At 35.9% G+C, this 16824-nt stretch overlaps 1 pseudogene; it reads left to right on the forward strand.

Annotated features, from left to right (window-relative positions):
• Positions 1-9812: 9812 nt before the first annotated feature.
• LOC149016517 (UDP-glycosyltransferase 88F3 pseudogene) lies at positions 9813-11300 on the forward strand (annotated as a pseudogene).
• The last annotated feature ends 5524 nt before the right edge of the window (positions 11301-16824 follow it).

The raw sequence follows: 16824 nt of genomic DNA on the forward strand, positions 1-16824 counted from the left end.
ATTTTAGATTCAGTAGATCGTTGCTAAAAGTGTGCAAAGATCTAGGAGAAAGAGGAACTATTATTTCAATTCTTCATTGAAAATGAAAGATTGATGCCCATCAGTAAGAGGATCAGGAGACAGAGACTGAAAACAAAGAAGGAAATGAAATCTAAATATTTCACCTCTCATAGCTGGAGAAGACTCAAGGAAGAACTACAGTACTTAAAAGAAACTACAAAGCACTGCACCCGATTTCAACTTCAAAGATGGAAAAAAGTACTGATTGTTCAAAGTAATCACTTACGGCATAAACTTTTCAAGTGAGAGATGACGCCATTCATGGTGAAACAAGTAAATACATTTGACCTCATTAAAAGTTATAAAATCGAGTCAATTATGAAATAGTAGAGAAGCTAATGAAGAAGAGATCGCTTGCGAAGTGTAATAAGAATTAACATATTTGTTCTACCCAAAAGAGAAAAAACAAGAATTAACATATTTGAGGCTCACATAATTGATTGTAGCTCTAGAATCCATTCAGCTAGTTAGAATTAGTCGTGAAGATTTTCAAAGTCAACAATAGGAGAGTTTGTATTATACTTGAACACCAAGAAACGTTGAAACGTTGAAACGTTTACAAATTAAACCATGCATAGAAAATTTCATCCACTCTAAGCCTTTTTTTTTTTCAAATTTTTAAGGGTAATTTTCATCTGCACCCCCTAAGGTTTGGTTCATGTCACTTTTAGTCCAAAAAATGTTCCCCTTTGCATATGGCTCCCCTGAGGTTTCAAAAAATAACTAATTAAGGACAAATCATATTTTGATGACTAAAATACCCTTATGATGCAATGGTCAAGATTGTACCATATATCCATTTGAATCTAATGGTTTATGTTAGAAAGACAAATTATAATTGTAATTTTAATCTTTTTATTTTATATTCAAAGGCTCTTAAGATTTTAAATTTACAGACTTATACCTTGACTGAAACTCAATGAAATTCCATTCCCAGTACGCAAGAAAAGAAAACTCTACTTCTATGAATACACAACCAGGATCTGAAACTATCATATTAACTTATGTCATTTTTAATGGAGGAAATACCTATTCTACTCATTGCTGAGATTTGAAATGGCGGTGCTCTAAAATCCCATTCCCATTCCGCAAGTAAAAAAGAAAAAATTATTGGGTGTTTCAGAATTTTAAGAGCATCAAGCCCATTGCCCGCCATTTTATATCTTAGCAATGGTAGATTTTGATGTTCTATTGAGTCTTTAGTTTCAGTGTCTAATAGTTAAGATGGGCTGTAGGAACGTAGCAGTGGTAAATTGAACAAAGATACAAGATATGGATTGGATTCTGCTGTTTTTGCATTGAGTGATCTATCGTCATTGTCAGAAAAAATTGGGGTTCAAGCTTACGAAAAGGTACATTTTGAAGTTTGAACGTTTTCTGATTTGAATCTTATGCTATTTCATCTATTGTTCTTCCCTGTTTGATTTCCTCTGCAATCTGAAGTTCATCACATATTAAGCCAGCAGAAACAAACAACTAATATCATCGCACTCATAGAAGAATGGTTTTGCTCCTGCACATTTTTAGGGCTTCTCACGGCAGCAAAATCTTCTCGATTGCGACAATCCTTGAACGATTCCGTTGCTGCTTTCCAGGTACTCATTGCTTCCCGACGTTGTCTCTTCTCCCTGCCTAATTCACTCTCATGTTCCTCGCCTCAGCCTCCACCTTCCATCTTGACCCTCCTCTGAATCTATCGTCTCCATCCCCAACTCATTTGTTTCGGAAAAAGCTCAAAGATAAACCAGGCAACATTGGATCGGGAAAATACTGGTAAGCACTTGAAGCTTGAGGATACGATAGTTTCAGATCCTGGCGGTAAGCACTGAATCCATGGCGGTGCTCCTCTGAAATTTTTGTAGATCTCAAAGTGTGGTTTTCTTTTCTTGCTGGGATTTCTGAGCACCACCATGGATTTCTTCTACCTATTCTAAACTATTGTATCCACAACCTACTTCTACTGATTGCTGATATCTACAAAAAGTTTCAGAGCACCGCCATGGATTCCTTGCTCAGCTTACTTGAGGTATTTCCTCCATTAAAGACGACATAAACTGATACGATAGTTTCAGATCTGGTTGTGGATCTCAGTATTCATAGAAGTAGGGTTTTCATTTCTTGCGTAATGGGAATGAAATTTCATTCAGTTTCAATGAAGGGTATAAGTTGTAAATTTGAAATCTTAAGAGCCTTTGAATATAAAATAAAAAGATTAAAATTGCAATTATAATTTGTCTTTTTAACATAAACCGTTGGATCGAAATGGCATACGTGGTACAATCTTGACCATTGCACCATAAGGATATTTTGGTCATCAAAATTATGGTTTGTCCTTAATAGTTGTTTCTAGAAACCTCAAGGGAGCCATATGCAAAGGGAAATATTTTTCGGCTAAAAGTGACATGGACCAAACCTTAGGGGGTCCAGATGAAAAGACCCAATTTTTAATTAAAGGGAAACCATAAGAAGAAAGACCAGAGGAATCAGAGAAATTATGGAAGGAACAGTAGTGTTGTACTCGATGATGGGCATGGGACACCTTGTGCCAATGGTGGAGTTTGCCAAGCTCACCCTCTTATATATACATTAGTTAACATAGGTTTTTCCATAAAAAATAAAAATTTAAATTAATTAATTTATAAATTAACCGCCAATACCATTGAGCACATATTAAAAATTGGGTTTATGGTAATTTATGAGAAGTAGCCTTTCACAATAACCCATAACTAATGGTCACTTATTTATGACACTTAGTTATGGTTAAGTTTGTAAATTGTAATGTTATCCTAATAATTGGGATAATGATTTGTGAAATACGACATTCTCCTACTTAATCCCAATATTTCACAATGTGGCTTATCATACTATATCTACATTTCTACTCAATGGATCAAAAAACACATGAATCATGACAATAAGTCTTGTTAGAATGAGTATTATCTTCTATGTATTACAATGCATTTTCCTTCCAATCTGCTCATCTAACTTAATAAATAAACCCTATGTTTATTCAAGATCTAATAATAATTGTTTATTCTCAAATAATGAATGTGTACACCTAAATTGAGAATAACATCATAATGAATAAGAGTTTCATCAAAGATCATGCATACAATAAAATCACGTAATGGAACCAAGTCCCATTTTAACTACATGATCCTTAAAATTCTTTGGTGGCATTCCTTTAGTTAAGGGATCAACTATCGACAATTCAGTGCTAATGTGTTTAATGATCATTTTTGTTTTCCTTAACACGTTCCCTTATGGCTAGATACTTAATGTCGATGTGCTTGCTTCAACTACTACTCTAATTATTCTTAACCAAGAAAACAACAACTAAATTGTGACAAAATATATTTAGTGGCCTAGAGATAGAATCTACAATTCTAAGCCCATAAATGAAACTCTTCATGTGAGGTAGCCTCATAAACGAATTCAGCCTCCATAGTGGAAGTAGATGTTAAAGTCTGTTTGGTACTCCTCCATGATACAGCTCCATCAGCGAGCATAAAAATATATCATAATGTTGATTTACAAGAATTAACAACAACAACAACAACAACAATAAGCCTTTTCCCAACTAAATGGGGTCGGCTACATGGATTCTTGCCCTCCAATCGGTTCTGTTCAAGGCCATGCTAGATACAAGGCCTAAGCTATACATATCCTTTCTCACCACTTCTCCTAAGGTTATCTTAGGTCTACCCCTAGCTCTTCTAGTTCCTTCAATATGGATTATATCACTTCTCCGAACAGGAGCATTTATAGGTCTCCGTTGAACGTGGCCGTGCCACCTCAAACGACTTTCTCTAAGCTTGTCACTTATAGGAGCAACTCCCAGACCAACTCTAATATGATCGTTTCTTATCTTATCCATCCTAGTTTTGCCACTCATCCATCTTAGCATCCTCATTTCTGTTACACTGAGTTTATCTATATGATTCTTTTTAACAGCCCAACACTCTGCACCGTACATCATAGCTGGTCGAACAACAGTCCTATAAAATTTTCCTTTAAGCTTTAATGGAATACACCGATCACATAAGACCCCGGTTGCACCTCTCCACTTCATCCACTCTATTTTAATTCTTTGGGAAACCTCATCTTCTAAATCACCTCTTTTACTTATGATTGAACCTAGGTACCTAAAACAATCACTCTGAGGAATCTCTTTATCGTCAAGTATCACCACTTCATCATCTGCCCGATCATGACTAAAGTTACAAACTAGATATTATGTCTTCGATCTACTAAGTTTAAAGCCTTTTGATTCCAAAGCTACTCTCCATGATTCTAATTTGGTATTAATCCCCACTTGGGTCTCATCAATCAACACAATATCATCCGCAAAAAGCATACATCAGGGGGCCTCATCTTGAATGTCTTTGGTTAATTCATCCATTACCAGTGCAAATAGATATGGGCTTAAAGTTGACCCTTGATGTAGCCCAACTGTTATCGGGAATTCATTACTTTGTCCCCCCACTGTTCTAACATTAGTCACCGAACCATCATACATATCCTTAACTATATCTACATATTTACTTGCAACACTTCTTTTCTCTAGTACTTGCCAAATTAACGCTCTAGGGACTCTATCATAAGCTTTTTCTAGGTCAATAAATACCATATGAAGGTCTTTCCTACATTCTCTATACCTTTCCATAAGTCTCCTAATTAAGTAAATAGCCTCCGTTGTAGATCTTCCCGGCATAAACCCAAATTGGTTCTCCGTAACTATAGTTAAGTGTCTCAACCGGGTTTCAATTATTCTCTCCCATAATTTCATCGTATGGCTCATCAATTTAATGCCTCTATAGTTATTACAACTTTGAATATCTCCTTTATTTTTGTAAATTGGAACCACAACACTTTTCCTCCAATCATCTGGCATTTTCCCTGTGCTCATAATCTTATTAAACAACTTAGTCAACCAAACTAGTCCATGGGTTCCTAAGCTCTTCCATACTTCAATTGGGATTTCATCAGGACCTTGTGTCTTGCTGAGTTTCATCCTCCTTAAAGCTTCTTTTACTTCGGACATCGAAATTCTATGAATATAAGTTCGGAACCAGTGCCTTGGTGAAAAGTGTAATCGTCCGAAACATAAGTGCTTGAAGAATGCTCATTTAGTAAACTAGAGAAATAGGTTTTCCATCTTTTCTTAATATCCTCCTCACAAACTAATACTTTACCATCTCCATTTTTAATACATCTAACATGGTCAAGCTCTCTACTCTTCCTATCCCTCATCTTAGGCTCTTTTTGGTATCAATTCTCATTCTCTATTATGCCTATTTAAAATAAATAAGTACAAGAATTCATTTTTGGTCAAGAATGAAAAATGGTTTGGTGAATTTTATCGAAAATAAATTATGAAATGGAAAATAAGTTTGGTGTCAAGATAAAAAATTGTTAAAAATGATAGTAAACAAGTGAGAAAAGAAGGAAAAAGTATGGTTGTTATAAAAGAATGTGTATTGACTATTTTACCCTCATCTTACTTATAGAACTTTAAGTAAACTTACACAAATGAAGATAATGAAATTCTCATCATAATCCATAATGGACAAAAAGTTCATTATGGATTTTGGAGGTTTTTCTATTATTTTAAATAAAAATAAAATTCAGAATAGATGCCAAACAATTTAAAATAATGAAAATTTCTCATAATTGACAATGATAATTGATACCAAAAATAGCCTTAGCTATCTTATAAATAGATTTTCCCCCTTCCTTTGTGCCCAACTTATTGTATAACTCTTCATATTTCCTTTCCCTTGCTTTTCCCGCAATTTTCTTAACTTCATTTCTATCTAACCTATACCTTTGAAGATCCTCAATATCCTTAGTTCTTTGCCATGTCTTAAAACTAGCTTTTTTATTCCTAATGGCAGCTTGAACCTCACTATCCCACCACCACGTCTCTCTATAAGAATGGATCTTTCCTTTTGATTCACCTAGAGCATCTTTAGCCACTTTCTTAATACACATAGCCATCTCATTCCACATTGCATTGGTATCCCCTTTAAAATCCCATTTTCCTTGTTTGACTACTTCATTAACGAAGGATTTAGAGTACTCTCCTTTCAAATTCCACCATCTTATTCTGGGATAGTTTACCTTGGACCTTTTATGTGTTCTTGGGACTAAGCACATATCCAAGACCACAAGTCTATGTTGTGCAGTTAAGCTTTCCCCCGGTATCACCTTGCAATCCTTGCACAACAATCTATCAGTCCTTCTAGTTAGGAAGAAATCTATTTGGCTTCTATGCTGTCCACTTTTGAAAGTAATTAAATGCTCATCTCTCTTTTTGAAGTAAGTATTTATAATAGATAGATCAAAAGCAGTAGCAAAATCCAAAATTGAAATCCCCTCGTCATTCCTTTCTCCAAAACCATAACCTCCATGAACACTCTCATATCCTCTTTGATCTTTTCCAATATGTCCATTTAAATCACCTCCTATGATAATCTTTTATCCTTGACGAATTCCTTGCAGTAATCCACCCATATTTTCCCAAAATTCTAGCTTTAGACTTTCATCTAGTCCTACTTGAGGTGCATATGCACAAATTATATTTACGAACTCTTTCTCCATTACAAGCTTGATAGCAATAATCCTATCACCCACTCTTTTAACATCCACCACATCATTTTTTAAATCTTTATCCATTATTATACCCACTCCATTTTTATTTATTTTATCCCCAGTATACCAAAGTTTAAAGTCATCCAACTCTTTGGGTTTTTTACCCCTCCATCTAGTCTCTTGAATGCAAGCTACATTAATCCTTCTTCTCCTCATAACATCTATCAATTCTAAGCTCTTACCAGATAGAGATCCTATGTTCCAAGATGCCAATCTAATCCTACGCTTATGCTTATGGACTAGCTTCTTTACCTGCACTCGTCCACGGCGCGGGAACCCTTGCCTACTTATCACCGCATCCGGGCGCCGATGCGATGCGTCGCTTACAGGGGACGCCCTAGCTAACCCTTGCCCACTTATCACTACACCCGGGCCATAGTGTAGCGCATCGCTTCTTTTGTCGGGGAACGCCCTAGCATAGCTTTTATCATATAAGGTCGAATCCATGAAAAAAGGTTTGGCCAGATTTTTTCCGGTGCCGGCTGCCGACCTGACGCACCAACCCTTCTCCTTTACCCGGGCTTGGGACCGGCAGCAAAACACTGGCGGAGTTATTCCGATATCTTCCCAACAACCAGCAAAATTCAAATCACAGTAACCGACTAACTCTTGATTGTCCTTAGTACCTTGAAGGTACTTCATCACCTTTTTTGCAGTTTTTCAATGGTCTATTCCAGGGTTATTCCGATATCTTCCCAACATTCCTACAACGAAAGCAATGTCAGGTCTAATGCAAACCTGAGCGTACATCAAACTTCCAATTGTTGAGGCATATGACATGTTGTTCATTTGTTCCCTTTCTAGATTATTCTTCAGGCATTGATTCAAAATGAATTTTTCACCCTTTACAATGGGTGCTACACTTGGTGAACAATTCGTCATCTGAAATCTTGCTAATATTTTATTGATATAGGTTTCTTGAGATAGACCTAAAATCTCTTGAGGTCTATCTCTATGGATCTTAATGCCAATAATATAAGAAGCATCACTCATATCTTTCATGTCAAAACTCTTAGAGAGGAATTGTTTCACCTTATATAGAAACTCATTATCATTGGTTGCAAGTAAAATATCATCCACATATGGCACAAGGGAGCAAATTTTACTCTTATTGACTTTCTGGTATATATATTGATCAATGATGTTCTCTATAAAACCAAATGAAAATTTAGCATTATGAAATTTTAAATACCATTGTCTAGAGGCTTGTTTCAATCCGTATATGAATTTCTTAAGCTTGCAGACCAAATGCTCACTATTACTAGAAGTTAATCCTTCAGGTTGTTTCATGTAAATCTCCTCCTCTAGATCTTCATTGAGGAACACAGTTTTTACATCCATTTGGTGCAACTCCATATCAAAGTAAACAACCAATGCCAAAATTATACGAAAGAAATCTTTCTTAGATATTGGAGAAAATGTGTCTATATAATCAATTCCCTCATTTTGAGTAAATCCTTTAGCAACAAGTCTAGCTTTATATATCTCTCAATGTTGCCCAATGAATCCTTTTTAGTTTTGAAGACCCATTTACAACTAGTAGCCTTCATCCCATTGGGCAACTCTACCAAATCCCATACTACATTAGATGTCATAGAATTCATCTCTTCCGTCATGGCACTGTACCACAGATTAGATTCATTGCAACTCATGGCTTGTAAAAATGTTTCAAGATCATTATCAGCTCTGTATTATAGTCATATTCTTGTAAATAAACTACGTAATGACTGGGAATTGTTGATTTCTTGATTCTCGTAGATCTTCTTAATTTGCATTAACACCCTCCTGAGGAGGATATTGCTCAACAAGTTCTGCAGTAATTGTTGAGCAATTGGATCTACTAGATCAACATCAGCGAGTTGCGGATCTTCAATGACCGGTTGCTCAACATTCGATTGTTTTGAAGGGGTATTGTGAACAGCAACCAATCTTAAATTTGAGGTCGAAGGGTGAATATATAAATGATCTTTTTCACAAACTAAGTCTCTGGATTGATCGCTCCCACTAATCAAGTCATTCTCAAGAAATTTTGCATTTCTTAATTCCACAATCCTAGTTGTATGAGATTGACAATAAAATTTGTATCCCTTAGACCTTTCTGCATATCCAACATAATACCCACTAATGGTCCTTGGGTCCGGCTTTGTCTCTTGTGGGTTGTAGATTCTTACCTCAGACAAACATCCCCAAACACGTATATGTCGCAAACTCGGTTTCCAACCCTTGAACAACTCAAATGGTGTCTGTGGGATAGCCTTAGTTGAAACTCTGTTCAATACATACACTGTTGTCTTAAGTGCCCCATATATGGTTTACCTCATATTTTTTACCTTTGGATCAATTCAGAAGCCTCGTCTGTAGCCGCCCCGATCATAGAGTTTTATCCCCTTAATATGTGTTAGTTGCGGTTTTTTTTTAGTTGTAGTTTTTATATGGGGCATAATTGCATATTCTGAACCTTGTGGGATCATGTCTCTTCCATAACCGTTTAGTTCCTTCATGCTCAAGACATCTCTAGGTTGACTTCTTTGAAAATAGTCTTGATTGTCGTAATTGAACCTACTATTGATTCACCTAATTGGTTATTACTTTTTACTTCTTCATGATTGTCGTAATTGATTGTTTTTCTACGATTGTCTAGTTCCTAATTGGCAGTTTTTGTCCTCCGAATCACTAAATTGACTCTTATCGTCTCCACCAGAAAAGAAAAAAAAAATTTAAATCTTATCATCTCTATCAACAAAGAGGCCAAAAATAAAAGAATTTTATAACGGGAGGATTCAAGTCAAAGACAAAAACTTGGTCCGCACGGGATAAATAGATTTTTTTTTTTTTTTTGGGTAAAATATAAATCAATAGACAAGTTTGATGCGATAAGATAACGAATGTTTTGTCTTCCGCCAAGAAAATAGTTCCAGATGTCCACATAATTGATAGCTAGAATCCTTTCAGCTTGTTAATAAAAAGCCGACGAATGCAATGACGTTATGGATTGCATCCGTATTGACTGTCTCTGACCAAAAAACATTATTCATATTCAATGTCTCGCGCCTTAAATAGCTCTGAGGAACAGGGGAAACCATACGAAGCGAAAAAAAATGGAAGGGACAGTAGTGTTGTATCCGGTGATGGGCATGGGACACCTTGTGTCAATGGTGGAGCTTGCCAAGCTTATCATCCACCACTACCACAATCGTTTTTCTGTCACTGTGCTCATCAAATCGGACACCGACAACCCTAAGGCCACAGCCTTCCTCAGTCACATCTCTGAAACCATCCCTTCCATTACCCTCCACCGCCTTCCCACCCTCTCCTTGGAACCTTCTCCTGATCGAAGCCTTACAGAAACCATTCGCCTCAACAACCCAAATGTCCGCGATGCTCTCCAAACCATCTCAGAAACCACTAGGGTTCGAGCTTTTGTTATAGATATGTTCACTACACCTGCACTTGGTGTGGCATCCGAACTTGGCATCCCTACTTACTACTTTCTCACTGGCGGTGCTGTGATACTCTCTTTCTTTCTCTATCTTCCAGTCCTTCACAACCAACTCACTGAGAGCTTCAAAGACATACCCACAACCCAACTTCACTTCCCAGGCTTGCCTCCCATGCCGGCCTCATACTTGCCCGAACCGGTCCAGGATCGAGGGCATCCAAACTACTATGACTTGTTAGATATAGGTCTAAACCTACCCAGATCAAAGGGAATTCTGATGAACTCTTTTGATAGTCTTGATTCACCATTTGTCAAAGCTATCACTGATGGTTTAAGCCAACCGGATGCTCCAGTACCCCCTGTTTATTGCGTAGGGCCATTGATAACGGACCCAAAGAGTCAAAATGGCGAGAATGAAACTGAAGATCCGTGCTTGATATGGCTTGATGCACAGCCAAAACGAAGCGTGGTGTTCTTGAGTTTTGGAAGCGGAGGTGTTTTCTCGGCAGCACAAGTAAAGGAGATCGCCATTGGGTTGGAAAAGAGCGGTCAGAGGTTTTTGTGGGTTGTGCGGCAGCCGATCTCTGAGGACAATAACAAACACGTGGCTTTTAAACATAAAGAGCCTGATTTGGAAGCTTTGTTACCGCAAGGTTTCTTGGATAGGAACAAGGAGAAGGGCCTTTTAGTGAAATCATGGGCGCCACAAGTTGAGGTGCTAAATCATGAATCAGTTGGTGGATTTGTGACTCATTGTGGGTGGAACTCTGTGTTGGAAGCGATGTGTGCTGGGGTGCCTATGGTGGGATGGCCTCTTTATGCTGAACAGCGTATGAACAGTGTCTTTTTGGTGGAAGAAAAACTGGCGATGCAAATGGAAGAATCGGAAGATGGGCTAGTGAGTGCAGGAGTGGTCGAGAAAAAGATAACAGCATTAATGGAATCAGAAGAAGGGAGAGTGCTTAGGGAGCGGAGCCAGAAAATAAAAGAAGAGGCCATGGCAGCTTGGTCTGACTGTGGCTCTTCAATGGTTGCTTTCACCAAGCTGGCTGATTCATGGCTCAATTAGTAACCACTTGGTTTCTTCTCAAGACTGTACTTTTTGGACTCATTCATTTTTTAGTAAGGGTTTTGGGCTTGTGTTTCTCTTTTTATCAAGTATAATAAAAGACAATGAGCTGAGGATAATAAACTATCGAAATAATTTTATCACTTCAACGAAAGAATGACAGTATTCTGCTGGCAAAGACCAAACCCTAGCTTGGAGTATGAATTTTTTTTTCTTCAGTAAGACCCTTATAATATGAGTTCTAGAATTTAGATTTTTTTTTTTGAGATTAGGGTAAAGCCTTGTTATATACAAAATAATTATTCCTCAACTTCAAAAAATTTGCTTAGTTTGTGAAGGATAAAAAACTTATGAGGAGCTTGTAAAAGATAAAAAGAACTTATGAGATCAAGAGTTTGATTCTTATTGGGAAAAGAGACATAATCCTACTGCATATTTAAATTATATATAAAACTATTGTTTTTTTTTTTTTTGGTAAATAGTACTTCATTCAAATAACTAAAGAAAGTACAGACAGAATTGCATGAACACACAAGGTTCGAAACAAACCAAGGAGCGGAAAGTGACCAAACTGTCGTACATGCAATAGACAGGGTCATCTAGGCTAAGGGCAAGGTCGAGCCCAAAAAGGATCACGCCCAAAGAACCCTTAGAACAAAGACTGTAACATCTACAGCAGCAAAGAAATACAACACGCCTCAAGGACGGACATACAACACGCCTCATAGGGCGGACATACAACACCCTCATAGGGGGACATACAACACGCCTCAAGGGCGGACACAAAACTCGTACGGTTGTGGCGATGGTAGCAGCAAAAGTGCGGAGAAGGTTCAGACCTGTCATCCGGCTCTGCCTTAGAGGCGTACCTGTCAAGTTCGCCGCAGAAGAACTTGTACCCAAACCAAGAGATGTTCTGCGGCGTGCACCAAATAAACGCTGCAACTAGAGAACTGAGATATTATTTGATAACAAAAAAAAAAGGGAAAAAAATACTACAACCAGATGTACCGAAAGAACAAGCAGATCTAAGGGGAAACCCTAGATCTGGTTATTGAAACAGAGAGGGAAGAGAGGGAAGCGAGACGGGAAAGAGGGAGAAGCCAGGAAAGTGGATTAGAGGAGAAGAGAGAGAAGATGGAAGCAGAGATGAGAGACAGGGAAGCAAAGATGAGGGGAGGCAGAGATGAGCAGGGAGAAGACGGAAGCGGGTAAGAAGGCGGGAGAAGGAAGCAGAGATGAGCAGGAAGGCGAAGATCGAGCAGGGAAGGCGGAGATGGAGCAGGGAGGGAAGAAGATGGGAGAGGGGAGCAGGGAGGAGGGAGGCGGAGAAGGAGCAGGGAGGGGAGGCGGAGAAGAAGCAGGGAGGGAAGAAGATCGGAGAGGGGTGCAGGGGAGGCGGAGAGCCGCAAAGGTAAGGCTCTCCGCCTCAAACGGGGGAAAGCTGGATGGCGCTCAGAATTCTGCTGCTACTTCGCTAGGGTTTTCTCCACTATTGTGAGGATATTGTAAAAGTGAGGATATTGTAAAAGTGCATGTGAGTTGGTCCATATGAACCTAAGATCTAAGAAAGAAAAAGTATTTATCCCTTCCCTTGTATAAAGTTATGAGCACCAAATAAAAATGATGTGCTAACTTGTTATTGACTTGAGATGCTGAAGTTTAGGGGGCAAAAGAAATATGGATTTAAAAATTTATGTTGCATTTCTAAAAACATTGATAACATATGATTATGGAGGACATGGAATTAGTGAACCAATAGGATTACTCCATTATCTTATTTTAAAACTTTGGAGGAGCTTTTGGTCATATGCTTGTTTATACACCATTAACGTGAAGCAACTTATTGTGCATGTTATGTTGCTGAACACTATCGAACTTCATCCAGATATTATTTGACTAATCTTGAGTTATGCTAGTGTTAGGGTTTATTTCAAAATATAAACATTTACATGTAAATATCTATTTAATAATACCCTAGTTATAATATAACAAAAAAGAAGAACATATTACTCCATTGTCACCTATTGACTACAAAATAATAAACTAAAAAATGAATATGAAAAGTTAAAGGAATATTCCAAAGGTAAAAGTATTGAAACATAGATCAAGTTTCTCAAAAAACTCGAAACATAAAAGGTCTTTTCTAAAACTAAGACAAAACCACTATTAAGTACTAATCTGTAGGTTCCAATAGCTTCAACATGCGATTGCATCTTATTTCTTGAATAGATGCATTGTTCACTTCCTGTGGTTGAGAAAACCCTACAAGGAATTCGAAATATGGATTGAAGATCCAGGTCAATCTACCATGTGTTATGACTTGTATTAATCATATTAAATTCATAACAGACACGAGATATAACTACCTTTCTTTTTGAGCCAGGCCTTAAACTTAGCGCAATCCTTCTTCATATGTCCCTTCCTTTTACAAAAGAAGCATTTGGATTCCTTTTTAATGTCAAATTGGAAAGGTATTTTACCATTTCTCTTTTGCTTGCCTTTCCCTTTGGTCTTTCTTTGTGGCGCCCAAATGAACACTTTCCCCTAACTCCATAATTAGTCAGCCTTCCTCTTGAATGCACATAGTCATGAGTTCATTAATTAACCATTTTTCCTTATGTGTGTTATAAGAGATTTTTGAAGGTCCATATTGTGGTAGAAGAGTGTTTAGAATAAAGTATATAAGGAATGACTCAGATATATCAACCTCTAAATTTTTTAGCTGAGCGACAATATCCCTCATCCTCATGATGTGTTCACGTATACCTCTTACACTAGTGAGCCATAGAGATATTAACTGCAAAATTAGGGTCATTGCATGTGCTTTTTCAGAAGACTCACTTTATTCATCAACAGCCTTCAACAATTCTTTAGCCTTGGTATGCCTCTCGATAGAACCACGAATACTAGGAAAAAGTTTGGTTTTTATATACATAACGCTAAGGCGGTTGGACTACTCCCAATGATCATAAAGATTATTTTTTTCCCTTAGTGATAGTATTAATAACTGTAGGTGGTTTTTCTTTTCGGATGGGATAGTCAATAATCATCCACCCTTATTGAAGGCGAATCAACTTCTTCCAAACCTTATAGTTATCATCCTTTAGTTCAGGACCATCACATTTAATATCAAACATATTCATAAATAATGAAACTGCATAAATAAAATATACACACTTACATCAATGATTTGAAGAAAATAAATAATAATAATAATTTATCAGTGTAAAGTAAGGAAGAATATGAATCAAACAATATACAAAAAAATCGCCTGTGGGCTATGTTTTCTAAAATATATTCATATCAATTTAATGATGAAATCAACAAATCATGTTCATTTTCTCAATTCATGTGGGTAGATTAAGAAATATAATTTGTTGTATCATCTTAATTAATCAAATTAATATGACAAAAGTTCTGTGGGACAAATTCCATTATATTAATATATATTAATTACAATGATGTCATATATTTTATGTGATTTAGAGGCTCTTAATATATAATTTAAATAGTAAAAGATGCTGTGGCTAATCTTAATTAATCAAATTATATTGATCTCATGATATTTGATTTTGTGCATGACTATATATCAAAAAAATTGCATGCTTCAATAGAATCATATACTGAAATTACATACAATTAGATAATTAAGCATAAATAATAAATGTCATAATTTTATCCTGTATAAAATGACAAATATTGGTTCAAATATACAAAAATTAGAAATATTTTATCCAAATTAAAAGTAAATTAAATTAAATATTACTGCAATGAAATCAATATTTTTATTATTTCCCTTAAGAAAATTATTATCACAGTATGTGATGATACTCAGTACTTGTTTTTTACCCATTATTGGTCTTTTCACTCAATTATCATTAAAAAAAAAAAAGTGACAATAAATATATGATGCAATCATTCTTAAAGAAGTATTCATTAAATGACAACTCATTAATACATATTAAACATATTTTAGAAGATTTCATTAACTAATAAAACAAATAAATGATCACAAGTATCTTCATTCATTTATCATTTCTCTCCTTAATTTAGGAATAAAAGGGACTGAGTATGATTTTTTTTTTTTTTTGGTCAAATATATGTAGTTACACTTAATCAGGATTTCAACAAATAACAAAATAAATAATGAAAGTATCCTAACGTAGGACTTCTTCTTATGTAACCCAAAAAAAAAAAAAAAAAAAAAAAAAACTTCTTCTTACACTTTTTTTTTTAAGACACAAAAATCATATCATAAGAAAGGGTTTTAAATAAATTCCTTCTTTAACAGAGATGAAACTCCAATAGAATAATACAAAATCATGATCAATCAATCCCTATTGGGTAAAAATATTTAAAAGGAGAAAAACATGATATAAAATTACAAATATACATAGAGATTAGAGTTTACTTAATAACTTCTTTTTTATTGAAAATTTGAAAAACTATCATAAGATATGCCAAAAACCATGACTTTCTTGGATCAAGGTAGATGTTAAAAAAAGGTTCTAATGCCAAATGTTAAAAATTAAACAAAAAAAATAAGCATGAAAATCTAAATCCATGCGATAAAACAAATCGAGTATCCTTTCATATACCTCCTACCATTGATCCCACTAGAGATTTTTGCAAATATAACAAAATGATGTAAATGATTCTTCTAAACCCTAGCAACCCCATGATGGTGTCTAACTTAATGCATTTGTGAGGTTCAATGACTTTTTATATATACATTGACTCACATGCGTTTTTCCATAAAAAACATTAATTGCCAATACCATTGAGCACTTATTAAAAATCGGGTTTATGGTAATTTATGAAATGTAACCTTTCACAATAACCTATAACTAATGGTCACTTATTTATGATACTTAGTTATGATTCAGTTTGTAAATTATAATATTATTTCAATATAGGGATCATAACTTGTGAAATACAACAATTTTTTCTTTATCTTTTTCTATATATTTTTTTTCTTCCATAAGATGGGGTTGATGACGTTGTCGATACCTTTGAGGTGAGGCTGGATCTCTTTTTTGCTCGTTTATGATATTTGTAATCATAATGTTCCACCTTGAACATTTGGCAATTCTGAAACTATATTTACATTCTGTATTTTTTTTTTCACTGTCATCTGGTTTGCTCTATAGAGCATGTGGGATTTAACACTAGATACGGAGTTGCTAAAAGAGCTTCTTGAAGAATACACATTTGAGACTGCTCTTGCAGACCTAATCGTGAGCTATCTCTATATTATTGATACCTGTATTCAAAAAAGAGGTGTGATGCAGCCATGAACATCAAAATGTGAACAATTTTCATCAGAATAAACAAAAGAAACAGGCAAAAGGAAGAGTAACGATTTGGCATTTTGAAATGCCTCGGTTCGGTTTAGCAAATTGGTTTGGTTTGAAATCTCGTTGAGCCAAATCGGTCTACCGATTTTACTTCACTTAAAACAAGCAAACTACTGCATGGGTTTAATCAACGGTTATTATTCTTTGGACGACTTGGCTTCATCACCACCATTCGCAGCTAAATTCGCAGCACTGAAGCAAAATTGCATATTAGTAGTGACCATGCTTTAGTCTGGTGCATT

Source organism: Hakea prostrata, chromosome 5, assembly GCF_041222555.1.
Source record: "Hakea prostrata isolate BN-2017 chromosome 5, UWA_Hpros_2, whole genome shotgun sequence".
Classification (NCBI taxonomy): domain Eukaryota; kingdom Viridiplantae; phylum Streptophyta; class Magnoliopsida; order Proteales; family Proteaceae; genus Hakea; species Hakea prostrata.